This window comes from Hylaeus anthracinus, unplaced genomic scaffold (assembly GCF_026225885.1).
Source record: "Hylaeus anthracinus isolate JK02 unplaced genomic scaffold, UHH_iyHylAnth1.0_haploid 11989, whole genome shotgun sequence".
Classification (NCBI taxonomy): Eukaryota; Metazoa; Arthropoda; class Insecta; order Hymenoptera; family Colletidae; genus Hylaeus; species Hylaeus anthracinus.
Genome location: NW_026534337.1, coordinates 3,719,695 through 3,736,139, shown reverse-complemented (window position 1 = coordinate 3,736,139; position 16,445 = coordinate 3,719,695). Strand labels below are relative to the sequence as shown.

Sequence of the window (16,445 nt, the reverse complement as noted above, 5' to 3'; positions counted from 1 at the left end):
TGCAACTTGGTGAGTAATACAAAGAAACATATTTTTACTTATTATTAATGTTTTAATAAGTACCATTCATGAACCTATGTGGCACGGTGGGACTATTTGAGTCCCGCCCTCTAACAACAAATTCGATAAAATAATTATTATTTTGTTATTTTATGTTATTATTATGTTATTTATATTTATGTTATTTTATATTATTTTGTTATTATATTTATTTTGTTACATTATGTGAGACCTTTATTAATAAAAGTAAAACAATTTTGTTTGATTTAAAACGCAATAAAATTTCTGTGCAACATGGGTCTATTCTATAACCTGAATTCCAGTGCCGTAAAGAGTTAAATGGGTGTGCCTCAAAAAATGAAATAAACATGAACGCTGCGCCTAGGTTACTTGAGTCCAAAGTTGACCGGTATGACCGTGTCGCGAATAACGTCTGTTTCGTGTTCAGGACAATTAATCCCACGTCCATAGTGATAGGTGAGTGACAGCTTCACCAGCAACCGCGCTACTTGTGATTCCGCGCGACTGCGCACCGTCACGCGCGAACCTGAATTAACGTTAACGCGCGTACCGAACCATTCTTTCCGAGAAGTTAAGCGGAATTTCAGAAGCCCGTGCACGCGCCTCCGAGCTTCTTTATGGCGGCCTAATGGCGCCGGCATTCACCACTTCCCGTTGCCGACGGGTAAAAACTACTTGCAATTAGCTGCGAGGGATTGAGTAATCGAGCCTCGGGAGGACAGCGATTCCCTGGTATCATTGGAATTTGCTTCACACTTTGATCATTCGTCCTGTAAAATGTTCACCGTCGAGTCGATTTCCTGATTCCACCTGAATTAATATTTTTACTATTCGTGCGAGTGTAATTGCTTCTGATGCGGGCAAATGATAATTATTGGATTGCGGATGTTCGTGCACTTAACACGTTGATCGCCACATCTTCCATATATGGGTGACAAAACTCTTCATTAAGGAATTAAATAAATTAATTCTGAAGATGAGATGCTACAGAAAATAAATCTTCATAGGATTTATGAATTTAACGAAATTTGAGAAATAAGAACTAGTTTAAATTCAACAAAGTAAGTTCCAGTTGTATAGAAAAAGAGTGTTAGGCACAAACAAATTTTCAGGAGTAGTTTGGCGGCCAACACGTTAAAATGTGTAAAAATATGCAAATAACATATATGCATATCATATGCAAAGAATATGAAAAGTATGTAATAGGTTCATCGAAATGGGCATTAATAATAATAAAAATAAATTCTTTTGACAGTTAATGAAAGTGTAATTTTACATTATTTTTTTGGAATGTGCCCAAATGCAAAAATGTATAAAACTTTAGAAGATAAGTCATACTGTCTTCTGAGTTTGAACTTTTTGTTCTATTTCTGTAAAAATATAAATTTGCATAAACATCCGTGGTCTAGCTATTACTGTTCTAAACGTGCTCTGTGCTTAAAAAGTTTAAGAACCACTGGTTGGAAGGGTAAGAGATAACGTTTTCACTTCTGGTCTTCCTGGCGGAACCATGTCGAAGCTTACCGGAGCAAAAGGTTAATGACTTGATTAGTTAATTAAATTTCCATATGCGTTACACGCGAAGCTGTGCATTGACGTCTTGTAACGAGTATCTTTCGGATCCATCGAGCCCGAGCTGTCCTTTCTAATTGTATCGTTTAATGACGTAGAAATCTGATCGTGATGTTGCCGGAAGATCGAGGGAGCGATATTACGTCCAGAGCAGAGGGAGTTAAAACACTATGATCGGCTGCTCGGAATGCGAGGCAAAAAAGAGTGGATCGCGCGCGCGCGCGCTCACCTATCGCTCTCGGCTCCATCGACTTAGGCCGTTTTCCCACCTAAACGTCGTGGACGAAAAACTTTGTAGTTGGCGCTCGAAACTACCGTGAACGTTTTGTTATAAGCTAATTGCATCAAAACGACCAAAGCGTAGGAAAAAATAGACAGAAGGTATTATGAGACCCAGGCGTTGCCTAATGACGATTAGACAAGATTAGCTTACTGTATATTATCGTGGTAGCTTTAACACATTCGCGACCACTACGTGAATCACGTCACTTCAAATTCTATTCATGGTTATGAAAAAATTATGAAAACCTCTTCATCTATACACTACATATTTACAACATTGATATTTCAAAACATATTTTGTAATGTTTATCTTCGCCCCAATCTAACATAAAATGCACTTTTTCAGGAATAAATAAATAATTATTTATTTATTACATCGTTACTGGAGAGCATGAATTGGATAATTTAAAATTTGAAAACGTTCTATAAAGAGAATACTTTTAAATCCCTTTTATATGTTTAGCTGTATTCAGTTCAAATTCTGTAGAATAAAAAAGGATAGACAGCAGTAGTGATTTTATCACAAGTGTACCACCATTGCATTGCATTATTCCAATATTTATGAAAATCCAATAATAGATATCTTAAAAAGAAGCTTGATAAAAACATATTATACTGCGGTATAGATGAGCATTTCGTAACGCTTTTACTTTAATTATTAATCAAGTGGATTTTCTCAAGGCATCACTAAATGTTTTTATCAATGTATTACTGAAAATCATAATGTAAACACAATAATTACAATTTATATGGATACTCGACAGTCAGATTCATATGTCATATATTCTAAAAAAAATGTAGATGATTTTTATTCCTGTAATGTCTACTTAAAAACCAAAAGGGAGTAGTGAATCATCAGATCTCTGGAGTATCCTCTCCACGACGTTAATATTGATGATGTCGCTATTGCTGGATGAGCGAGTGGCTTTGCTATTCATTGAAATGCCATATTATATATTATATATTACGAAAAAAATTATATATTACGAACGAAGTCGCGCGACACGAATACCAATGTGTCTCGGGTGGGGAAATGATATCGGGCTAATTAACGTGTCTCAGGCACCGCCGACTGGTGGAAATCTTTTCGCTCGGTGCCGCAAGAAAATTATTTGTCGCGTTCCGCGGCTCGCCGAGGATTATGCAAAATGGCGGGTAATTGGCGCCAGGCGAACTGAAACGAGTTTTTAGATCGATTCCACGCCGCCTGGACTTTCTCACACCTTTTAATTTGCAAACTGCTTAATCAGGATGCCGCCGTCGACGCCACTTTCAGAGGCTTCGGAATATGGGGTTACGCCAGACTGGAGGCGTAAAATATTCATGGTTTCACAAATATGTATCGCAGCGAAACTGTATACTCGATAAATTTGCGCTTGCGATATACGAGTATACATCATTTTTGAGGGACGAACATATTTATATTTTTGAAGAAAGTTGATTTTTTTCATCGAAATGACGATCTTAAGCGAAGTGATCTTCTTTTCGTATGTTACAGTAGTATAGCTGAAACGTCATTTCATTATTTGTTATTTAGTATTACTATTTAGTAGTACATTTTCATATATTGAATGTGTTTGTATTCTCAGTGTCTGTATTAGTTACTTAGTCTCACTGACTAATTTTATTTGTGCCCGTATTTTTTCTTTATATCAATGTGCCCTTGTTCCTCTTCTTTCTTTTATAGATATGCGCATTGTAACCTGATTTATCATAATAGTAAAGCATTTCGAGTAAGTTTGTATCAAAAAAAAGATCCACTTCTATTTTTAATTATAGCAAATTCACTTCAGTTGAACATTAAAAAGTATTCAAAAGTAACATCAATCATTTTCACTAATAAGTAATAGAATACGATTTATTTGTAACCAAACATGGCTACATTAAATAATTATCGTTTCCTGACTCTCCATACTACACATATGCATTTCACGTAATAATTTTTCTAGTCCAACGAATAACAAAAGCGGCTATTTTTGAACATGTTCCTTTCTTCGTTTATCTCGTGTAATTATAATCATGTATTTTTCAAGGAGGTGTACCTACGATTTATTTTTGAGTAACAAAATTGAGGGTACAATTTGAATGGAAACGAGTGTTAGATTGAAAATAATGAAACCAGTTTTCGAGGAATCTGATCGGTAATGGTACTTTGTTGGCAGATATTATCTCTATTTTTCCATCTGAGTATTCTTACTCTCCATATACGTATACCGATAGTTCGAGCAGCGGTGTACCATTAATTAGGAATTGCTTAGCATGGTTCGAGACCAGCTGAAAAAGGCGTGCAATTAACCGTGTTCGTCTTCTTGCATACCTCTGCATATCCGTGAGTAGGCGTATTTTCTGCCGGGTCGAAATAGCGCAAGAATGTGATTCAATTATCAGTGTCGTCTATGGTAAATAGAGAAAATGAATTTTAATAGGTGAACTTGGTTAGGACTGGTTTGAATCTGACTTATCTAATTCAAACGATCCATTTCTAATCTCATTAGAATCTCATAGTTTTTGAGAAATTAACGACTAGGATCATTACTTTTTTATCAAAAAGAAATAATTTACCTAGACATCTTGTCAACGGGACTTTTTTTCAAACATGATTGCTTATGAGATATATGATTCAATTTAAAGCATTAATATAAATTGGTACAAGTATGTGCTCAATTCTTTAAATTAAATGTTTTGATCTGATGTTTGAATTCTCTTTGGTATAATTATGAACATGTCATCATTTTACCAAATTTTAGAAAATTAAAAAGGCAAGAAAAAGAAACTAAAGAGTATGTAAGGATTGAGGTTAAATACACGTTGAGTCTAAATAGGACTTTCCATATTATGTCTAAATTAAAAGAAAGAATTATGAAAGCCCACAATCAATGTGTCACAAATTTTAAGTAAACATCATTGATAACATTTTAAACAATAGAAGCTAGCAAGTGATTTTTTTTTAATTCTTTGTGTATACAAAATAAGTATTACTAATGGTAACACTTTCTCTAATTCGTTTTCCTTAAAAATAATAAAATAAAACAATTGATATTTTAATATTATTTTGTAGTTGAAACATTAACTGAATTTTACAAATAGTTTTTTTTTCAATTCACAAATTTCCTTGAACAATATCAGGTTTTCTTCATAGATCTTGGCTTGTAAATTATGAAACTGCTACGAAAATTAATTTTACATTTATAAATCACATAACTGTATTCATTCTCCAGATGAATAGAATTACATCAAAACATTAATAAATGGCTTGTTTTGTATCTGCTTAATTGTTTTTCCATGTATTAGAAAGTCATTGAATGTTCTTTTTAAAATTATAATACTAACTGTATGTTTTAATTTAACTGTAATTATTTAATCTCTTCTGTTAATTATGTTAAATTCTGTTAAATTATCACATGTAATAAAAATTCTCAATGTCTAGAAGCATAGATTTTGTCCTGTATCATTGCATCATACTTATGCAATGGCCAGATATTTTGTTCGAGTTTCTGAAAGTCTGCTTCCGTGCAGTATTCTATGACCATTAAAATTAACTATGCCTTTTCATCAGCGAAGAATGCCAATTGGTGTCTTACAGGAGATTTAACGATAAGAGTAACACACGGTGCCGATCATTGGTAGTTCCCAGCATATGTAGATCCTTGTCCTGGATCATCCCGGATCGTTGGCGAGGATCACGGGCATGCCGATCGTGAGACGATTGCGGGGGCCGATGAATTAAAGATCACCGATCGGCCGCCCTCGGTGGAAGCCGATGAATTTGTCCCAAGACTGCCGAGGACATTGAGAACATAATCGCTACTCTATTCTTTGGATCACCGTGTATGAGAATCTGCGAGTGGAATCTCAAACGTTCGCCATTAATGAATACGAACACGGCGCGAGTTTCCGCAAATGGAACTGGGATAAATGAAATCAAATTTTAAATAAATTATGGATTTTGCGGTAGAAACAAACATTTCATATAGTTCATATAACGTTTTCGAATGTTTAAGTTGAATCATCTTTGGTACATTGAGAAAATCATGAATGAAATTCATGAATGAAAATTTGCACTAAATTAATGTACAAAAATATTTGCAGTTATTCCAAATAGATAAAAATGTGGCGTGGAGTAATTAATCAAGGATTTAGAATTATTTTGGAATTATTTTAGGTAATGAATTAAAAACGTCGTATGGGATAAAATAGGGTAATAAATAGTCACCATAAATATACTGAAAATAAGACCAATCGCAAGAAACAGGACGATAACATCGAATTTACTGCTACGCTTCGGATAATTGTACACTTGCTTGAAATACCTTTAATATAGATTTACTTAATCTTCAATTCTTTTTCAAGTCAAGTCCGCATTTTTTCTAGTGGAATGTTAGATTATTATTTTTATAAAAAGTAATACGTACAACAGGAATTTCAAGTTTTAAAACTGGAATATCAAGTTGTTCACATCAGTAGAATTATCACTAGACTAACTACACGGACAGACTCCATACGATGATTCTCCAGTAAGACATTCTAGGCACCTAATATATTTTATCTTAAATATTCGTTAAATTTTAATGTTTATTGAACAGCGTCAATTATATTATAATACAGCGTCAAATTCATTATAATACATTCAGTAATTCAGTTTTACGTTTAAAATGATGAGTTTAGATGCATAAAAACACAATGCATGCCAGGCATTGCATCCATAAACCATAAACACTTGATAATATTAGTACCAATTTTTCTGTTGTTCAATTCTATTTTAGTTGTGTATTTACTACCATTTAATAATATGAAATCGTACGACATTAAAGTATGGAGTATTAAACACTATCTAAGGAATAATTAAAGTATTTAAAAATAAATAAAATAATATTATTTCAGATATAATGAAGAAATAATAACTACACAAAAATTGAATTATTTTTTATTATTACTGGTGGGACATTAAATAAGCTAATTCTCTAATGCAAGACAAACTAAATACATAAACATTAGTGATATTCCTTAAACAGATTCGTAACTTTTTCTCATATGTATATTTCAATTGAGAAAATGTCTACATACTTATTAACAAAGGTGTACATAAATCAATTACAAATTTCTAATTTCAATTATGGCTTCATTGCTTATCTATATTTGTAAATAAAACTTGCATCAGTTATAATTAATACAATTTCATATTTACAGACCTTAAAAATTGCTTAATGCAACAAGTCGAAACGTCGTTATTATCAAAATTAGCCCCAGCAAAGACTGAATTGTCTCATTCATTTTTACATGAGCATCCTTGGACACTGCTGAAAGACATTTCAGAATACTAGAAAATACCGACTACTACCCTGTAACAATGTTATAACAATGAAAAAAATGATTAAAAATAGAAAACAAAAATCTCTTTTATTGATTTAATAAATCTAGTATTATTTGTTAAAACATTGACAAGCCACAATTACTTGTTATGTACATACAATAAAAATTCTTTAAAAAATCTTGATTTCTTTCGCGCGTACGATGATAGCCTCTTACAAGTATAAATCGCGAAGATAAGGTTGAAGGTATTGTAGCAATAAATACGAACAAAGCGTTTACAAAGCGTGTACGAAGCGCGTGACCGTGTTTGGCGCTTTAGCCTGAATATGTAGAATAGATTCGTGTGTCCGGTTCAGAATGTGTTAATTGGACAATATCCGCGGGGAACTGAACGAGCAATGCCGTGTGCACGAGCTTCGGCTCGATACGCAGCGATCATAACGATCGTGCCAGAGCAGCGAGGACGGGGCTACAACTGAAATTGTAATTTTAAATGGAAGCTGCTCCATAGACATGAAACAGACACGCCACCGTTCTCCGGGGCTAATGGCGCGAAATCTCAGCGTTGCTGCATCCGTGTCCTTCGACTGTGTGGGTGCGTGGAACGGTATACTTGTGCATTATGCACGCAGCGTGTGTATATCTGTTCCTGGTAAGGTATATCTCCAGAGAGAAGCCGCCTCGAGTCTTATTTGCGACGACGGATGTACACTGCCGCTCAAAAGTCGTGGGACAGTTGCTTTCTAATCGAAATTATGCAACAGTTTGGAGAATTTTAAAGAACGTTTTCTTCATTTTTTTTTTCTATCATCTGCGAGGAAAAATAAAAGGACATGTCTTCTTATACTGTTCTATTTAAATCATCATTGAAATTGATAAATTATAAAGGATTTAAAGGGTTTACCAAAAGAAGTTGTAGGATTTTGTTTGTTACTAAAACACAAATGGCATGGAATATATCGAATTTATTATATTTGTATAATATATTCACATATGTATTTATAATAAGACGTCAACTATAACTATAATGACTTTGTCATTTAAAAAGCAAATCTTAAAGTCTCTTTAGAAAAATTCTATTTATATAAAACCCAGACATACCCCTATTTATATAGGATTTTTTAATAACTAAGTCAACGCAGTTGACGTTGACATATTATTGTAAAAATATATAAATATACTGTATAAATATAATTAATCGGAATATACATATATATGTCTTCCTGTTTTATTGTAAGTATTTTATAAAATTTGAAGGCAATGAAATAAAAAATATACATGTAACCTTATTAGCCAGAGAAAAGTTAAATTATTAATCTGTCTCGAAGGTATACTTTTGTTTCAATATATCAATTTTGATTTTATTTCAATTTTTCTTGAATAAAATCTACTTTATATAATTCATACGCAGTTATGCTCACTTCCTTTTGAAAAATGTCATTCATAGTTCCTTATAAGTAACCAGTCTGCATAAACTTTACATTAAAAGAAGTTGTTGTAGTTGGAAATATTTGTTCCATCCTTAAATTTAAATGTTTTATGTCGTACATTCCATATTGTTCTACTATGTTCTATTATTATCAGGTTTGCATACTTGAAATTATTCAAGTCCTGCAATGTCTACACATAAACAAATATTTTGCATATGAATTAGAATCTCAGGCAGGAGCAGCAAAGAAAATATTCTATACATTATGAAGTCTTCGTAATGAGATTGCAATCATTTGAAAAATACTTGTATGTGTTTAGAAATGATGTTCCATAGAATTCTCTATTCACGTTCAGTCCCATCAAGATCGATTTTTATTCATCTACTTACATCCTCTACTATTCCTCTTTATTTTTACTCTGTATTATACCTAAGACTGAATTACGCAGTTCGAAGTTCTCCAAGTTGCAAATATATGTGCATTTACAAGTACAATTTTGTAAGACTCGTAGGGGACCACAGGAAGTTTTGTTACGCTGAAAGATTGATATATTGAAATATAACTAGTTTTATTATAGCCGACGTTAGAATGGGAATGATTAATTATAGTCGAGCGAAATTCGTGAAATCTAGTCGTCGATAAGTCGAGAGCGAAATGCACGGCACTTCCTCTTCCAATACAGAAGCAACGATGGTGAAATAGGAGGAATCTGATTTCCATAGATTTTCAATGAACGATATCTCAGTATTGCCACCCTCGTTTGTATGCAACGGCAGGTATCGCAGCAGGAATACAACAATGGAATCCACGTTGAAGATTAAGTAATCCATGGATAAAAAAAATCGCGTAATTACCATATTATCCGTCGTATTTCTCCAGCAGCCGCGTAGATTATGCGCATAATGGCTAATCTACCTAATCCGCGGCGAATCACGCATTCATTACACCCAACCACGTGCTTCTGCGAGCATGCCGCGAAGTTTATTTCTTAACCAGCCGCATCAATTTAGAAAACGTACAGCTTTTACTCTCCTATTGGCCTTACAGCTACCGCAAGCGTATACCATTCTCTAAATTGCCGTTTTCAACGTTCCGTGAAACTATGTTACAAGAAACTATTCAAAGAGTTGAAGAACGGAGTAACAAGTTAAAAATAAGTTTGACACAGGTGAAGTTTGTTTTAATTATATATTTATAGAAATTTGTAGGCTAACAAGCATAGTGTAGCTGTAAGTATATTTAATGTAAATGTTTCGATCTTTAGGTTAGTTACAGTATATCCATCAAATAAAATATAAAGATCAAAAATTGAGAATGTAGATCCAATATAATTTGAGGCCGAGAAACTAAGCTATAGATAATAAAGTGAATCCTGAGCGAGTAACGTGAAAATTAACTTGTATAGTGAGAATCTTAGGTGATTATATCTTCCTTGTCAATGCGATTAAATTCTATTTCATAATCTGTAGCAATAATAAGGCCTTATATTAAATTATATGCAAAAATGTCCTGATAGAAAACTGACACAATAGAACTTTATATTTTAAGTTGGATAATGATAGTTCTTTGTATCCTAGTTGTGGATAAAATATTGTCTAAATAGTAGAAAAAACAAAAATAATTAGAATTTCCAATACATGTTCTTAAGATCGCGATTGTATTAAAATTTTGTTCATACTGATAATGTTCTTTTTAATGTATTTAATATCTACAAGTTTATCATTTCCAATTATTTTTAAGATGGAAAATGAAATCAAACTAGCCTATTTATATTAGTAATAACTCTTCATTTATTCAAAAATCATATGTTTTCATCTTACATATTCCCAACAAGGGATACATATAATCCAATCCTAATGAAAAGTCTAGAAGTTTAAAACGACGACAGTATCTTATATTTGAAAAGAAATGCACAATTTAAGGAAGCAATGACGTAACGATTCATTAGTTACAGCAGATTGGCTGTGGATCTTTGGATCTATTAATGTATGTTACTATCACTAATACCTAGCTGTGAATTATGATTATAGAAACGAAATGACTAGTAGCATCTACTTACCAGTGTATGCAGCCAGTGTTGTCTGTCCAACAGTAGAAATTGCCATCCATTGTCAGACTATGCTAGACTCCCCTGGCCTGCAAATTGAGAAAAGTTCAGTATCAGTCTACGTTTTAATGATTACATTAATTAATGACTTTAATGACATACATTTCTTTGTCATTTTTATAAAAATGAAAAGTAATTACTATTTAATTAGAAAATAGTACAGACTAGGCAAGTCTAATTTATTTTCAATGTGCAAATTATTTTTACGAGTTACTGCTGGGCAAGTAATATATGGAAAAGGCATCTTTTCATTCAAATCATTAGATTTATTTCATTAGACTGAACATGAACATGTGAGCATTGGCAAATTTTTAATCGGCCTTGTTTGGGATACTCCTTTACTTTGGAGTCTCACAGTTACTAAATACAAAGTCGTTTGTGTACTTCCATGAGACGTGTCTGACTCGTGTCTATTCATATTTGACTCGAATTTTGTACCACGAGTCTCGCATATTGTTATAGGTAAAAGGATATCTCTCAATTATCAAACTACTCCAAACCACTTTTATAGTATTCCATTTTCTAGAATCCTAGCTGAAAAATCAAATTTTGTGTTCGCACCCCTATTCAAGGTTTTGTATAAAAGCGGCCCTACTCGTCCAAATTAAAAGTATTTTAACCCCTTAAGCTACAACCACGTGTGAGACTCGTGGTCGGATATTCAAGCCAAAATGAATTATCACGAGTATGTCCCGTGATGTATTGCTCGACCCAAATGTAAACATTACATTTTAGTCCCAGGCTGTTGAAGCACAAATCGTAGCTTAAGGGGTTAAAACTAAACTATACAACGAAATAAAGAACTACCAAAAAAGATCTACCAAGAAATTCTAAATAGTAGATTGAGCATAAAGGAGAGAATGTTAACGTCTCGACTGAGAACAAGACATGCAACAGTCATAGAAAACCATCTACTGAAAAAGATAGAAGCGCTCTACTATGAATGCTGCAACAGAATCCTACCACAATCAACTCTAATTTCTCAAAGACACATTAAAAAACCCCATAAAATACGTGATAGAATCAACATTATACGATCAAATACGACGACAGAAACAGCAACATCTCGTCACTAATGCGCCAGTAATTGATGCGACGCTAAGTACGCAAGAAAAAAAAAATTCATACGAATTGATCACTTGCTATATGAATGCACAACACACAAAAAATACCATAAAATACCAGACAAACAAAAATTATACGACAAAATTTGCCAACCCAAACAGCAACATCTTATCACTAATAACTAGACTGCGGATCTTTATGCAAAATAAAATCTTCGCGAACGTGCTAACAAAAATTCCACCTAAATAGAAATTTATTTTATTCAACAAATATTATAACATGAACTTTATTTTCAATCCTTTTTATATTCTTGCATATCGTTTGCATTTTGTAGTTTCTTGCACATTCAAATTTTCTATAAATGCATAAAGATCTGGAGTCTACTAATGACCTAGTTGTTGATGCGACATTAAATAAAAAATTGTTCATCTCATTCGCCAACGTGCATGAAAGTGGTTGACCGAAAACTTCGACGAGGGTTAAGTTTCAACGCGTTTCTCATGCTTGTCGCCCGAGTCCCGATGAAACGTTCTCAGAAAAACTTGACCCTCGTAAAGTAGTGACCAAGTACGATGCGACACTCGAGCCTCGGTTACTTAGCGCCTAAGTGAATTTTACATATAAATAATTGGACTATCAGATACCGCGTAGGACTCGGGCGGAACAATGTCCCCGGCATTGTTCACTCCACTTTTCCAGCTCGTAAATTCCGTTCCCAGCCGGCGTAAGACAATAGTATCGCCTTGAAGATGAAGCAATCCCCGTAGAAAAATGTCGGTAATTACCATATAATCCATCGTATTTCGCCGATAGCCGCGTACCGGGCTACGCGCATAATGGTTAATCTGCCTAATCTACAGCGTGCCGGGCATCCATTACCAGCGACCACGTGCTCCTCTATCCTCTGAGTGGCTACACGAAGCGAACTCGCCTGTAAACTGGCGCCATCCCTGATGGGGTCTCTTTTATTCACGGCTCAAGAATTCGATCTGCAGATCCCCTGGACCGATATTCTTACCAGACACATCCCGGACGTCGCGGTGAGCGGGATATCGCGATCACGAGGCGAATCTCAGCCTGAGTGACACGGCGATCGCTTGTTACCGATACACGCGCGTGTGTAAGACGACGTGTTCGCGTGATTTAATAATTGCCTTATAAGGCCCGGCACCGTAATTGATCGATACGACTCGGCGCTATTCCAGCCTCGATCCCTTCTGCCCCTGCCACAAACCACTCGATCGCTCGTGCTTTTTGCTCCTCTTCGCCATCCGGATCGGATGGTTAACCGCTAGATCATCTTCCAGCCAATAACCTCTCGGATTCCGAAAGGGTCTGTCCGTTAACGACCAGACGCCGATTTGAAACTAGAGACGGGTTTAATAATACGGTGCCCCAGCGTAGTACTCGACAATCGGGATTACGCGATTATCGATACGCGAGCCAGGGGAGGGGGGAGAGTGTTTTGCTGGATGGTCGATCAACCAGTTGAATGAAAACGGGTTGGTGGAAGAGGATAATGAATGAGGATACAATGAGATGAATGTCACCTAGCTGGCTAAGTTTTGTTTTCATGGTTGATACGGTGATGACTCTGGTAAGAACATTTTGGATTCCGGAAGTGTTTCGAACGATGAGTTTAACGATATGGAAGTGCCTTACGTGATAAACGAAAATCGGTACCATACAAATATAGGGATGGTTGAAAGGAATATACAGGGTGTCTCATAATCTTAACACGCGATTATCTCGCAAAATATTCATCATTCGAAAAAAATGTTTAAACGAAACATGCTTTATCTGAAGGGGGACATTCAATGGTGTACACTGTTTTTTCTAGGTGGAGGCGCCTCCGAGATTTGAAGGTCACCTTTGTTTTTTTGAATGGAAACGTAGTTTTTTTCACGCTAGACACATAGCTTATTTCAAGACGAATTCATTGACCTATATTATGTTGACCTTGAAATGTCATTCAAGGTCGTTTCCATGGGTTAAAGTTTTCTTCTTCACTGCACGTCCAGCGTATCACAATCTATGGTGTCAAGAATCCTTCGACGACATCATTTTCACCCGTATCACATTTCATTACATCAAGCATTACGTGATGCCGATTATGGTGCCAGATTGAGATTTTGTCAATGGTCTCAGCGTAGGATAATGCGTGATCCTTTATTTTTCTCCTATGTGCTATTTTCGGATGAAGCAACTTTCAAAAACACAAGCGAAGTGAATCGTAACAATTTCCACTATTTGTGTGATGAAAACCCTCACTGGTATCGAGCAATTGAACATCAGCGTCAATGGTCTCTAAATGTTTGGTGTTGCATTATTGCTGGCTATTTAGTGGGTCCATATTTTTGTAACGGTACACTAACTGCAAAACGATACAATAATTTTCTTCGTAATGAATTGCAAATCCTTTTAGAAGGCATTCCACTGGCCACCAGAAGAAGAAAACTTTAACCCATGGAAACGACCTTGAATGACATTTCAATTAATATAGGTCAATGAATTCGTCTTGAAATAAGCAATGTGGCTAGCGTGAAAAAAACTACGTTTCCATTTAAAAAAACAAAGGTGACCTTCAAATCTCGGAGGCGCCTCCACCTAGAAAAAAAACAGTGTACACCATTGAATGTCCCCCTTCAGATAAAGCATGTTTCGTTTAAACATTTTTTTCGAATGATGAATATTTTGCGAGATAATCGCGTGGAAAGATTATAATGAGACACCCTGTATATTAAGAATAAATGGAGATACAGTGTCATGAAGTTCACTTAGCACGGATTCGGAACTAGAAATAGGTTTCACAATAGTGCTTTTCGAAAGCTCGAAAAGTGGACCATCCAATTATCAATACGCGAGGTAAAAGAAGAGAATGTTTTGTCACATGGTCTTTCATCTGACTGAATGTGAACGGAATGAACGAAGAAGATAATAAATAGGGAGACAGTAGGGTGAAGTCTATTGAGAAAGTTGTGTCTTGCTTGGATAGTTGACATGAGAATGACTCCAGCCAATAATCTCTTGAATTAAAATGGTTTAATTCGGTCCATTAATGAACTATAAAGCTAGTGAATACAATGAAATTGTATGCTGAGTTTTATTTTTATAGCTGATATAGGGATGATTGTCAATAATTGACAAGGAAGATCTACAACCGGTGAATAGAAATTAAATGACAGATAAATTAACGTCATCACAAATGTTAATATATTGTCAATCTAATGCTTTAAAAATTACTTGAGTTGGTACATAAAACCCGTTGGATTAAACATCAAGCTGTGAAACCCTCTATTTAATTGCATACAAAATAATGCAGGATGTCTAAAACACTAGGAAAGAAGATGATTCTATCTGCCAAGTGATGAACAAAGTTGAAAGGATCACAGTGTAAGGATGTCATGTAGAATTGAAATTAGATGTTCAATCTCTTATATGACGTACTGTATTGTACTTGCATTGGTTATCAAATTCTAGAACATTAATCATTATTGGAGTTTATATAAATTATTAGAGTGAACGTAACGTTTTGAGATCATCTACAAAAGATGTGTATATAGACTGGCGAAAAATGCCTAAAACACAGAAAATCATAGTGTTGTGCAATTTCAATGATGTTATGCCAATGGGAATTTAATTTCGAATTGTTAATATGGCATACTATATTTGTGTTGAGTATAAATCTGTGCAATTTTGAACAGAACTGAAATTGAATTAAACGTAATATTTAGACAACCTACAGAAAATATAATATTTGTCAACAACTATTCAATGATTATTTCTATAGCGTAGAGATTTGAAAAATTTTGAAATTTAGAAATTTGTTAAACAATAAATAGATATTATAATTTCTTTGGAATGTTAATAAGAAGGAATTGAAAAGATCAGACTTTACTGATAACACGACAAGTGGGAATTGAAGCATGACGTACAATCCATTATATTCAACTGTGGCACTTGAAATACCATTAAAGTTTCTACATACTTTTCCATTGGACGTGAAGTTCCGACTTCCTCTATCTCGATATCTGCAGTGTTATTCACAGTGCGTGCACAAGTAGAACGAAGTTTTCAACGTAGCCGAGTGCAAAGATAATTCCATATGTAAAGACAAGTCGAAGATCCCAGATATGTTCATACAAACTTCGCCTTCCAAGTCAATGAATAGATCTACCACGAAGTTGCTCTGTCTTCTTCACCAGTAATTCAGTTCCTTGCGGAAAATTAATCGAAGTAGCATAAAGGATTCGCAGATGTAGTCGTAGTTTTCTTCTCAATCATCGTGATAATCCTGCTGAACGGGTGCCATAACTTGGCTGCATTTCATACTTAGTTGAAGTATCGTGTTTTAGTGTAAATGTCTAAAAAGAGAGATTTCAATCAGAGTTAAAAACAGAAATCTGTAAGCCGTACTATAATCTATCTTTTAAAACAGTGCTTCTTAAACTTTTTTCATTCACGACCTCATTTATGATTGTGATTCTTTTCCCAAAATATAAAATAACGATATGTAAATATTTTGCGATGATTTGTTGATTAGGTAACAATATATATACATATGAAGAAACATAGTTTTAGAATTTGATTACAAAGATACAAAAATATGAAATTAAAAATTGGACAAAAAGTTGTAAAATTGTATTTATTATAGTTAT

General features: G+C 34.5%; 1 protein-coding gene and 1 long non-coding RNA gene across 3 annotated transcripts in view; one reads left to right on the top strand and one right to left on the bottom strand.

Annotated features, from left to right (window-relative positions):
• LOC128888033 (protein cortex-like) overlaps positions 1 to 16,445 on the top strand; it is a 353,171-nt gene that overhangs the window by 90,178 nt on the left and 246,548 nt on the right. The gene's annotated exons all lie outside the window — the stretch shown is intronic.
• LOC128888132 (uncharacterized) overlaps positions 1 to 16,445 on the bottom strand; it is a 158,528-nt gene that overhangs the window by 31,726 nt on the left and 110,357 nt on the right. Inside the window, exon 3 of the long non-coding RNA XR_008460186.1 lies at positions 10,675 to 10,751. This is a non-coding gene — a long non-coding RNA (uncharacterized LOC128888132). The remainder of the gene's footprint in view (positions 1 to 10,674; positions 10,752 to 16,445) is intronic.